The 10,677-nt window shown below is 38.8% G+C and overlaps 1 protein-coding gene across 4 annotated transcripts in view; it reads right to left on the reverse strand.

Moving 5' to 3' along the window:
- Window positions 1-6,987, reverse strand: part of erbin (erbb2 interacting protein) — a 134,643-nt gene extending 127,656 nt beyond the window's left edge. For all 4 annotated transcript variants that reach the window (XM_034191591.1, XM_034191589.1, XM_034191590.1 and 1 more), the window contains exon 1: window positions 6,459-6,987. The gene's annotated coding sequence lies outside the window, so the exon portion shown is untranslated. The remainder of the gene's footprint in view (window positions 1-6,458) is intronic.
- Between the last annotated feature and the right edge of the window lie 3,690 nt (window positions 6,988-10,677).

Genomic DNA, 10,677 nt, shown 5'->3' on the forward strand with positions numbered 1-10,677 from the left:
GGACTGAAGCACTTCCCAGACTTCAGAAGCTCAAACTGGCAAAAAAAAAAAAAAAAAAAAAAAGTGTGAGCGATTAGCAGTGATTCTCTTAGCCTTCCACTCCTTGTCCTGTCAGTGTAGAGGTGGGTCACATGTTTTAAGGATTTTCCCACTATTTTGCTTGCCATGGACACAATTCTATTTAGCTTGTACTTGCGCAACTTAAACGGCTAAACCACGCAGAACACTTTCAATATGTGTAATATACACCAGTTCAATCTGTGTACTGGCACCCAGGCAGCTAAGTCTTCTGAGGAGACTGAGGTCATTGTGGCATTTCTTTTAAAATATTTAACATATAATAAATAGCAGAAGCTCTCTGAACTTCCTTGACACACATTTCTGCACTTTGCTGTCTTCTGTGTTTTGAGCTGGGTGCCTCACTTCTATTGGCTGTGCAAAGATACGTCACAGCACGTTGTGGTGAAAGTTGGATTAGGTTGAATTTGACCGCAGTGAGCTTGACGTCAAGCAGTGGTGTGCACACAGTCGAGTGTTGCGCGCAGCAATGGTTTTCAGAGCTTTGGTCCATGGACACAATGCTTAATGGGTTTTAGAGTGATGCCTGCTGCATTTGCATGCTCTGCCCTTAGGAGAAAGGAAGCTTTGCACTGTACAACCATAAAGGACTATGGGGGTATTTGGTGAAGTCTACGTCACACAGCATTTTTATGTGTCCAGGGTTGGTACCAACAAACTGCTGACTTATTTAAATGAATTGTAACAACCACTTTAGCATGAATGAGAAAACAGCACAGTTAACGCATTTACTGAATGTTCTATCGTATAGTTGAGATAAGATACGCTGGAAATGGTCACACAAAGATCTAAACCATGTTATTGCTCACCAACACAAGCTTTTTAAACACCTCAAAGGAAACATATATGCTGAGTATGTGCCCATTTCTAGTCTTTTACATGACATGGTGTAAATCAGTATCTTATTGTTAGTTTAAGATTTGTGATAATCCATTTGAAAAGCAAAAAGAGAAAGGTTAAACAATCAGTGATATGAGTGGCCCTTGGGGGAAAAATGTTTCTTTTTTCATGACATTGGGGCTGCAATACCTAGTTTTTTTTCCTGGGGGGGGGGGCGCTCCTCCATAAAGTTTTGAAATATTACATGCAATTTGGTGCAATTAATAAGTTGAATGAGAGCTGTTTCTCAGTCCCATTTGCTTGCTCATTTTAGTCATAAAAGCACATTTCCCATATTGGCAAGATGACAGAGCTATAATACACAGTCTGTCACATGGCTCAGAATACAGTGGTATTACTATTTCATAAAAGCACATATTTGCATTGGACTGTTATTGTTCTACCTAAATATTTGACTTCAGCACATTGTGCTTTTATGACAACTGACGGTGTCTTAACATTAACAAAAATAAAATTTGATACAAGCTGCTGTTCATCAAGTCAGCTAATATCACTTTTAGTTCTCAAGACCACTCATGTGGGTTTAAATTTGATTCTTATTCACTTATATAAACGATTTTTTCTGTCCAGTGCTGACATTGGCATTTCTGGGATACTTGCAAGAATGTGTCACGTAAAACGATGTACAAACTTTTTTCACATCAACATTTGACTTCTACAAGCATGTGAAATGTTTATATTTTCCTCCACATGAATATTTCAGGCCTATATAACAGAAGAAACCATAAAATGCAGATTTAGCAAGCTAGCTCAATAAATAAATATATCCAGTTTGCATGGAGGCCGTTTGAAGTAAATTCATCCCAAAGACAGATTTTGGTTTGTGTGAAATAACTTGAATAATGTCAACTGACAACAAAGTCCATCAAAACATGATATAATAAGAGTTATTGAGAGTGCTTGCTTTTCTGTATAAATGATGATAAAAAAAACTTTGGGTCTGTGTTTTGGTCTTTTGAATTTATTCCTGATGAACATAAAATCATCTCCTGCAGCAGAACAACATTTCCATCCATCTGTTTGTAGTTTCAATATGATGCGGCATTCACTGTAAAATTTGTAATGGTGTTTCTCATTGGCTGCTGTGGACGAGTGGCAACAAGCTACATTTATCCTTCAGTCTCAGTCCCGGATCAGGACGTAAAAACGTGGCTCTCATTAGAGACGTTTCCAAGACTTTACAAATACGAACATCATGAAATCAGCATATATAGACTAAATCCAACATGAGCCAGGAAAACAAAAATGACCTGGAAACTTTCAACATGGAAGTAAATACCTGGATTTCTGAGAATTCCCAGAAAAACCTCATCACTGAACAGTAAGTTAAAAAGAAAAAAAGCATATTAATTTTATTTAGGAGTCTGGATGGATTTAATTATGGAGACATTAATAAAAAAAAAAATGCTCTATAAATATCTGGGCAACAATTCTTGGATTATGGACCAACTGCAATGACAACTGATGCCCAAAACCTATTTCAATTTTAAGAACAGTCAAAGATGGTCTATGAAGACCAATCAGGTCCCTGTTTTATTACCAAACAATGAACTTCTGTTGACCCAAGGACAACACCTTCTGTAAATTTTAAGCAGACATTTAATCAAGCCACAGACGCCTCTATTGTTGTCATCTCTTTTATCATGTCATGCCTTCTTTCCTAAACCAGTTCATCCTTCTTCTTTCTCAACCTAACTTCCCAGAACTTGAGGCATAAACCAAGCTCACCCTGGCAAGTTCAAATTTTAGTTCAAGTTTCTGTTTTGATGGTCTACCCAGATTAGTTAAACTAATCTGTATCTAATCTAGAGATGCGTAACTACCTACATGGTTAAAAGGTACATGAATGTCTTCCTCACAGCAGGTACAGCAAGAGCATTGTGTACGAAAACAATGACACAAGAAACAGTTTTCTTCCCATGCCTTCACACTCATGAACACCCAAAGTCCCAACATGTTTACATGTAAACATGGTAAGTTCACATTTCCAGTACAGTTATTGAAACACTGCAGGAAGCTTTGCACTGCCATGCACTTTTAGCCTCAGCATAGTTAAAAAACTTACCCAGACGTGACTGTACACCCTGCGTTAATGTTAATTTTGTTGAATTTATTACATGATAATAAATGTTCTTCTCATAACCAATTAAGAGCCAATATTTTTAAAGTTCAGGCAGGTTTACATTAGGGTGTGATTCAAGCCGACTCGGATTTTCACGAAACATGACTCATAGATGGAACCTACCAAGAATGAACTTTCCCAAAATTTCTCGACCAAAACCAAATGGTGACCTTGCCAGGGGCCCATCAAAGTTCAAGGCAAAATATCCAAACCTGATAATTCATTAAATTCCCATCTTTCAAGTGGTGTAACATTCAGCACCATCAATTTCCCAAGCTAGTTAAACTATCAAGTGACATAGCTCACCTGATCCTTATAAAATTGGCTCTTAATACAAACAGTATACTTTTGGACAGTGACAATGTTTGAAATTCTACCTCTGTACGTCACCACAATGGAGCTAGCTAGGTGGCTAAGCAACACATTTGACACGTACCAGGGTGATTCTATGGTAACGGAATTACAATCTGAGCACATTTTTAATGGGGAGCTAAAATATCGCCAGATTTTCCCGTCATCATAATTCCGTTACCATAGAATCACCCATCATGTTCCATAGATAGAAAACTTGCAACTTGGTGTTTTGTACAAACATTTTGTAGGAACTTCACGGTGAAAATGTCATGTCATGTAATTTCACTCAGCTACATAACTAATAGGGACCTTTAAGCACATTCAAATTTTTTACAGAGTTAAAACAAATCATTATCTGCTGCTCCTGCAAAAGTTGCAGTGAGAATGCAAACACTACAGTTTATTTATTTATTTATTGTCTAAATAATTTAAATAAACGCACATTACATTTTCCAGAGCTACAACTGGTGTTGCGCCAGGAAAGGCATCCAGCATAAAACTTGTGCTAACTCCCAATGTGGATCTGTGCTGGATCCACTGTGGCAAGCCCGCTCATATGGGACCAGCTGAAAGGCAAATAACTAAATTTTCCAGAGCTATAAGTCAGGTCCCGATTTAAAAGTTTACTTAAATGCAACCAGAATTCTTGTTGAGTCTCCATTTTTGTAGTCACACGTTAAAATGAGAGGTGAAAAGTCTTGAAGACTAAACAAGCAGTCCAGTTCATTTTGAGTAAATATATTGTCTCCCTGGATGTAGGGATGGGAATTAAAAAGGTTTTATCCACAACAATGCCATTATTGACTCTGCTTATTGGTCTGGTTCTTTAATCACTTCCTTTAGTGATGTCTGATCAAATTTCTTTGTGGAAAAATGTGGGCCAAAACAGGCCTTCAGGATCAATGCAGCTGTTCTTTTTTTGTTGCTAGATGCAGAGTCTGGCACTATGACACCAGACATGACTTAAGCATGAGTTTTTGCAAAGCTGAACTGCCAGAAAAAACATGCAGGTATTGATGAGCAAATGACAGCATTTGAGGCATACCGTATAATTATTGACATCAAACTGATTCCAGAAAGGGCCAAGAGGTTTTCTTTGTAACCACCAACTCCACCAGGTGATTTCACTGATTAACATTGATTTGAGCAGATGGGATGAGTTAATCAGTGAAACTGAGATGCTTTTTTTTGATGATCAAATCAGAGTAATAGGTCTGCTTTGTAGCCAGTAATGCATGCTTATAGTCTAAGATAGCACCACACCACGCAAGGTGGAATACTTCTAATTCTGAACTATCCCATTTTTTTTCAAGACCTCTAGCCTTATGCTTGAGGTCACGCAAGTAATCACTGAACCAAGGTGACTGTGTTTTGGGGGGGTGGGGGGCATGGTTTTAATATAGGTGGCGCAATCATGTCGAGTGTAGTTTTGAGCGCCGAGTTTAAACTGTCCACAAGACTGTCTACTGATTGGCATTTTCTAACTGTGAAGCTAAGATATCAGGCAGTCTAGCTTCGAGTTCAGCTGGAGTTGAGGAGTTGATGTGTCACCGCAATGATAAATAAGGTTGTTGTTCCACTAATAAGTGAGTAATCAGAGACCACTGATGCAAGAGGCATGATGTCAATATTTGTAACAACAATACCACGTGCGAGAACCACATCCAGGGTACTTCCACTAATGTGCGTTGAACCCTGAATGCATTGCTGGAATCCTAATACATCCATAATTTCCATAAATGATTTGCAGAGGGGATCAGAAGACTTATTTATATGAATGTTAAAGTCATCAATAATCAGAATGTTATCTGCACTAGTTGACAAGTTAGAGATGAACGCACCAAATTCATATAAGAATTCATAATATGGGCCAGGGGGCCTATGTACAGTGACAAAGTAATACCGCTGATTTTTTTTTTCTTCTGACCTTGGCAATATGTAGCATTGTGGGCAGAGCAGACAATGAGATGTTCAAACGAATTATATTTCTGATGCCCAACAGCTAATAAGACTAAACCTAGATTTATAAATAAGAGCAACACCCCCGCCTTGCTTCAAAATGACAACAGAGACCCCAGACTGTTGAACAACTGAAGTCATCCATCAAGCAAGAAAGAATTCCACCTATAAAGCTTCAATTAGTGTCCTCACTTCCCAAAAGCTTATTGAGTGTTTTTAGAAGGAAAGGTGATGTAACACAGTGGTAAACATACCACTGTCCCAGCTTTTTTGAAACGTGCTGCAGGCATCCATTTCAAAATGAGCAAATATTTGCACAAAAACAATAAAGTATACGCGTACAAGTTTGAACATTAAATATGTTGTCTTTGTGGTGTATTCAATTGAATATAGATTGAAGAGGATTTGCAAACCATTGTATTCTGTTTTTATTTACATTTTACACAACGTCCCAACTTCATTGGAATCGGGGTTGTAAGATGTTTACTGACTGGTTGTTTTTCCCCCTAAAAATGACGAAAACCAGAAAATCGACATGCGCGAATCTGATTAAATATTTTAAGATTAAAACCTAGAGATTTGCTCCGCGTCCATCCTAAATCTTAACAGGATTAAGCAACATACTAGAGATAACTGGTGGTTATAATCTTATTAGAGGTGTGAGAAAGCGAGAACTACAAGATGCAGCGTAGAAGACAATAAACGTAAACGATATTTAAATTATAAAGTGTACTAAGATGTTTTTTTTCTGATTTCAGAATCATTACTTCAAACGAGCATCTGGATGTGAAAGAAATTTACACATCATCCAGATGTTTGCCGTCTATAATCCAGCACTGTTGATGGAAATGCGCTCACAGCCAGAACTGATCTGAACCACACTTATTATCATTTAACTCACAATAATGCCTGAATTAATGTGTTGTTTTTTCATGAAGCATCAAAGCAGAACGTCGATGCTGTGCTGTAGCTAGCTGTTAGCATGCCGTTCGCTTCCCCCCTCCAACAGACACAAACAGTAACTCAAGCAAACAAAGACACTTACCCAAATAACTGCAGTCAGTGTGTCATTTAGTGAAGTCCGGCGTTACTGGCAGGACGGTGCTCCCCCAAGATATTCCAAGGAGTGGGCATTAGCAAGCCTTACAGACTTGACGAGAGTTCAATAGATGTTGCTAGCAGCTAGCTAACGTTGGCGATAAAAAAAAAGCAAGTCAAAGCTGGCTCAAGTTTAATGTTATCGTTCCCGGCTGCTCTCACACTGCAAAGTATTTCACTTTCAACAAACTTAAGGAGACGACAGACACAAACTAGTCCCAACAGGTAACACTTAATGACAGAGTATTTAAAAAAAAAAATCCAAAATGTCCACTACAATCAGCAAGGAAATACAAAAGGCAAAAAAGCGTCGAGCGAAACCTTTTCCCCTAAACTGAGCCGCGCCCAGATGTTTTCAGTCATAGTTTCCTTTCTTTTGATAGCTTGCGAAAAATTAAACAAGGTCGATTGAAGCGACACGGAGGCTGTTTAACAACATGAAGCAGTGGGTTTCGTCTCATGAAGCAGCAGGAGGAGGAGGAGGAGGCTGGTGGCCAGGAGTCCTCCCAGCAGCAGCAGCAGCAACCACACGGAGCCTCTCCGGTGATGCCTTCACTGTCCCTCCACTTTACCAGGCACTCAGCACACTGGATTCACTTTCAATGCCCGCCGCTCACCCTCGAACACACCTGAACGCAACACCGAGTTCGTCTCCGGACCGCAGTACATAATCGGACATAGCAGAACACACAATTTATCATATCCGTACACATATATGCATAATATGTGAATATTTCAAACAAAAGTACACGGACTATAACCTAGATTTATTTAAAAAAATACGCAGTAGTAATCCACAACGAGGCGATTTTATTGTGGGTACACACAGCGAGCGGAGATTATTATCCTGTGGCGCCCCCTTGTGGTGGTAGCATTTCAGGAAGGGAGATTTCAAAATAAAATGCAGCCTGTGTAAGCCTGATCTCGTCAGATCTCAGAAACTAAGGAGTGCGGGACCTGGTTAGTACTTGTATGTGAGATCTCTTTGGAACACCAGTATGGAGCTAAATCAAGGCCAAAAGTTTTGTAATCTGAAAATAAAAAAGATTGAAAAAATAAATTTTGAAACTGAAAATTCAATGTTTGTTCTTGAATTTTATAATCATTTAAAAAGTATTATCAAAATAAAAATAAGTGTAAGATATATGTTTTTCAGTTTAAATACATTTTTGATTCAGCTCTGTAATTTTTTTTGATCAAATAATTTATTTTCATTCATGTTAATTTTTTTTCACTTTCAGATATTTTTTCAGTTTCAAACTTTTGGCCCCGTTCTGGCGTGGGAGGGCGTGGCTTCGATTGAGAGGGGCGTGAAATTGTGAGTGACAGGAGAGCAATCAGTCCTCACATGATGTTGCTTTCAGGAAACGTGGGTACAAAATTTATTTTTTCAATCTTTTTTTGTTTCCAGATTACAAAACTTTTGTCCTTGATTTAGCTCCATACACCAGCGTCTGTGTGTGTTTCTCTAGGTAACACTGGAGTTGTGTCAGGAAGGGCATCCGGCGTAAAACCTGTGCCAAATATCAATGCGGATCTGGTTGTATCCGCTGTAGCGACCCCGAACACACACACACACACACACACACACACACACACACACACACACACACACACACACCACACACACCACACACACACACACACCACACACACACAAAAAAAAAACCGGGAGCAGCCGAATGGACAACCAGATTTCAAAATAAAATGCCGCATTTTTAAACTAAAAGTGCATGTCAGTCACACATTTTTACAAAATTTAATTTAACCTTTATTTAACCAGGTTAGTGCCATTGAGATCGAGACCTCTTTTGCAAGGGAGACCTGGACAATTATAAAGTTTCCAATTCACCTCACCTGCATGTCTTTATATGTGGGAGGAAACCCACACAATCACGAAGAGAACATGCAAACTCCACACAGAAAGGCCACAGATGGGAATCAAACCCATGACCTTCTTGCTGTGGGGCAACACTGCTAACCACTAAGTCCACTGTGCTGCCATTGTGGTCATAGACTGATGAATCAACTAAACATTTTGCAGAAAATACCAACTACAGATGTGACCAAGTTCACAACAGGAGTGGGAGTTGTGTGTCGTGCATGTATTATTACAGCAGTGGCAGTGTTTTCCTTATAATTTTTTTTTTTTTTTTAGGCCTGTTAGTACTCACTGAACCCCAAAATTCAAAGATGTTTTTGTGGAAAAATGAAGCATTGAGAAACACAAAAGCTAATGCACAGAATGCACAAGTATTTTACACAGTAAGGAATACACAAAGGCTGTGGACATTCCATACCACCAACTGCGTGCATGGAAACAATGTATTTAGGTACAAGTAAATTTAATGTGCCATATTTACTGACAGAATTCCCCCAGGTCTCAGGATGTATGCTCACTCAGTTTTGTCTTTGTCTGAGTAGGAATTTTAACACCTCGAATATGGAGATGGCTTCATTAAAAAAGACATGAGCAGTGCAAAAAACCAAACCAAAACAAAACTGTATTCAGATGTAGAGGGTAATGTCCAGTTTTTATGTCAATAGGAGGCAAAATCTGTGGATGTTAGATTCTGAAGCCTGACACCTTCTGTTGAAAGCTCTCACTGCTAACTTCAAATAAGGCAGACAACAGTGGGACTTTTTAATGTGGCATTGCTGTTGACTGACTGCCATTAAGATTGCAAAAAAACAAAACAATAATCATAACAACAAAAATAAGGTGAGCAGTGTGTTGTCAAATCACCATAAAATAAGTTAATTTAATTCTAATTACATGCACAGCACCAAATGACAACGCAGGTTGCCTCAAGGTCCAGTATCAGCAGACCGAGCTCAGTGGGGTGACCATCTGTTCTGGCAACTATAACAATTAAAACAGTCAACTTAAGCAATACAAGACAAGAATTTTGTTGCATATAATCACCACAAAACTAACTGCAACTAACAGCAATAACATGTAAAATGGACAAACAAAAAAATTCAGGAACAAAATTAAAACAATTAAAACAATGCGAAAAAGTAAGTAAAAGCTACTCCAAAGATGATGGATTATGTGAGAGAATACCAGAATTGAAGTGCTGCAGATGCACTGAAATGATTCCCAACATCTAAATCAATGGATGTTTGGCAGCATTTTTTGCTGGCATCAACAAAATATTTCTGGCCTAGCGGGGTGTTCTCGTTGGCCTGGCAGCCTGCCAGACATACTGTAGGGAAAGCACTGCTTTTTTTTAAGACTCAGTAACTAAATGGTTGGTGGTCAAATCTTTGGCCACTATAAATGTGACCTTGAGGTAGACTCCAAACCACTCCTCGTGTGTAAGGCAGCACATTGCATAAAGCCTCTGACACTGACATGAGTATATGAAACATAATGGTTAGCACACTTGCCTCACAGTAAAAAGACTGTGGTTTTTAGTTCCTCTAAAGCACATTCCTTTTCTCTGTACAGAAACATCAATACACGTATGTCTAACTTGCTCTCATGGATTCTAGTTACTAGCTCTGTTTACACGAAGGGTTCCAGTGCTTTCAGGACTGAGTGAAGTTGAACAGTGATACATCATCTGACTGAACCTTTTTAGAGTTTCATAAAACATTGCAGTTATTATGATCACTGACTTTTTCGGCAACAGTGCAAACATGGTTAAAAAAGAGGCCACTTTAAAGAATATGTTCAATGATTTTAACCATTTTAACTTCATGCTGTGGCTGATCAACTTTATGCCTCTGTAGTTACTGCAGTTCTGAACATCAGCCTTGTTTTTTAAAATGGGAACCAGCACACTTTGCCTCCACTTTCCAATATTTTATGAAACAATCTGGTTAGAAACTCCAATGTCATCTCTCCTAGACATTTCCCTGCCTCCACTGGAATATCATCTGGACCAACTGCCTTTCCACTCCTATTCCTCTTCATAGCTGCCCTCACTTCATCCTTACTAATCTCTTGCACTGCCTGACTTGCTGTCTCACACATCCAGCCTTTTCTTTCTCATTTTCTTCATTCATCAGCTCCTCAAAATACTCTCCCACTAGAGCCCGGACCCATATGGATGTTTTGAGGCCAATGACGATAACGATATTTGGATGAAAAAAAATGCAGATAATAATAAATCGGCTGATTGCTGATAAATCAGCCGACAGTGAATCTGAATGCTTCA

The sequence above is a fragment of the Thalassophryne amazonica genome, chromosome 17 (genome assembly GCF_902500255.1).
Source record: "Thalassophryne amazonica chromosome 17, fThaAma1.1, whole genome shotgun sequence".
NCBI classification, from domain to species: domain Eukaryota; kingdom Metazoa; phylum Chordata; class Actinopteri; order Batrachoidiformes; family Batrachoididae; genus Thalassophryne; species Thalassophryne amazonica.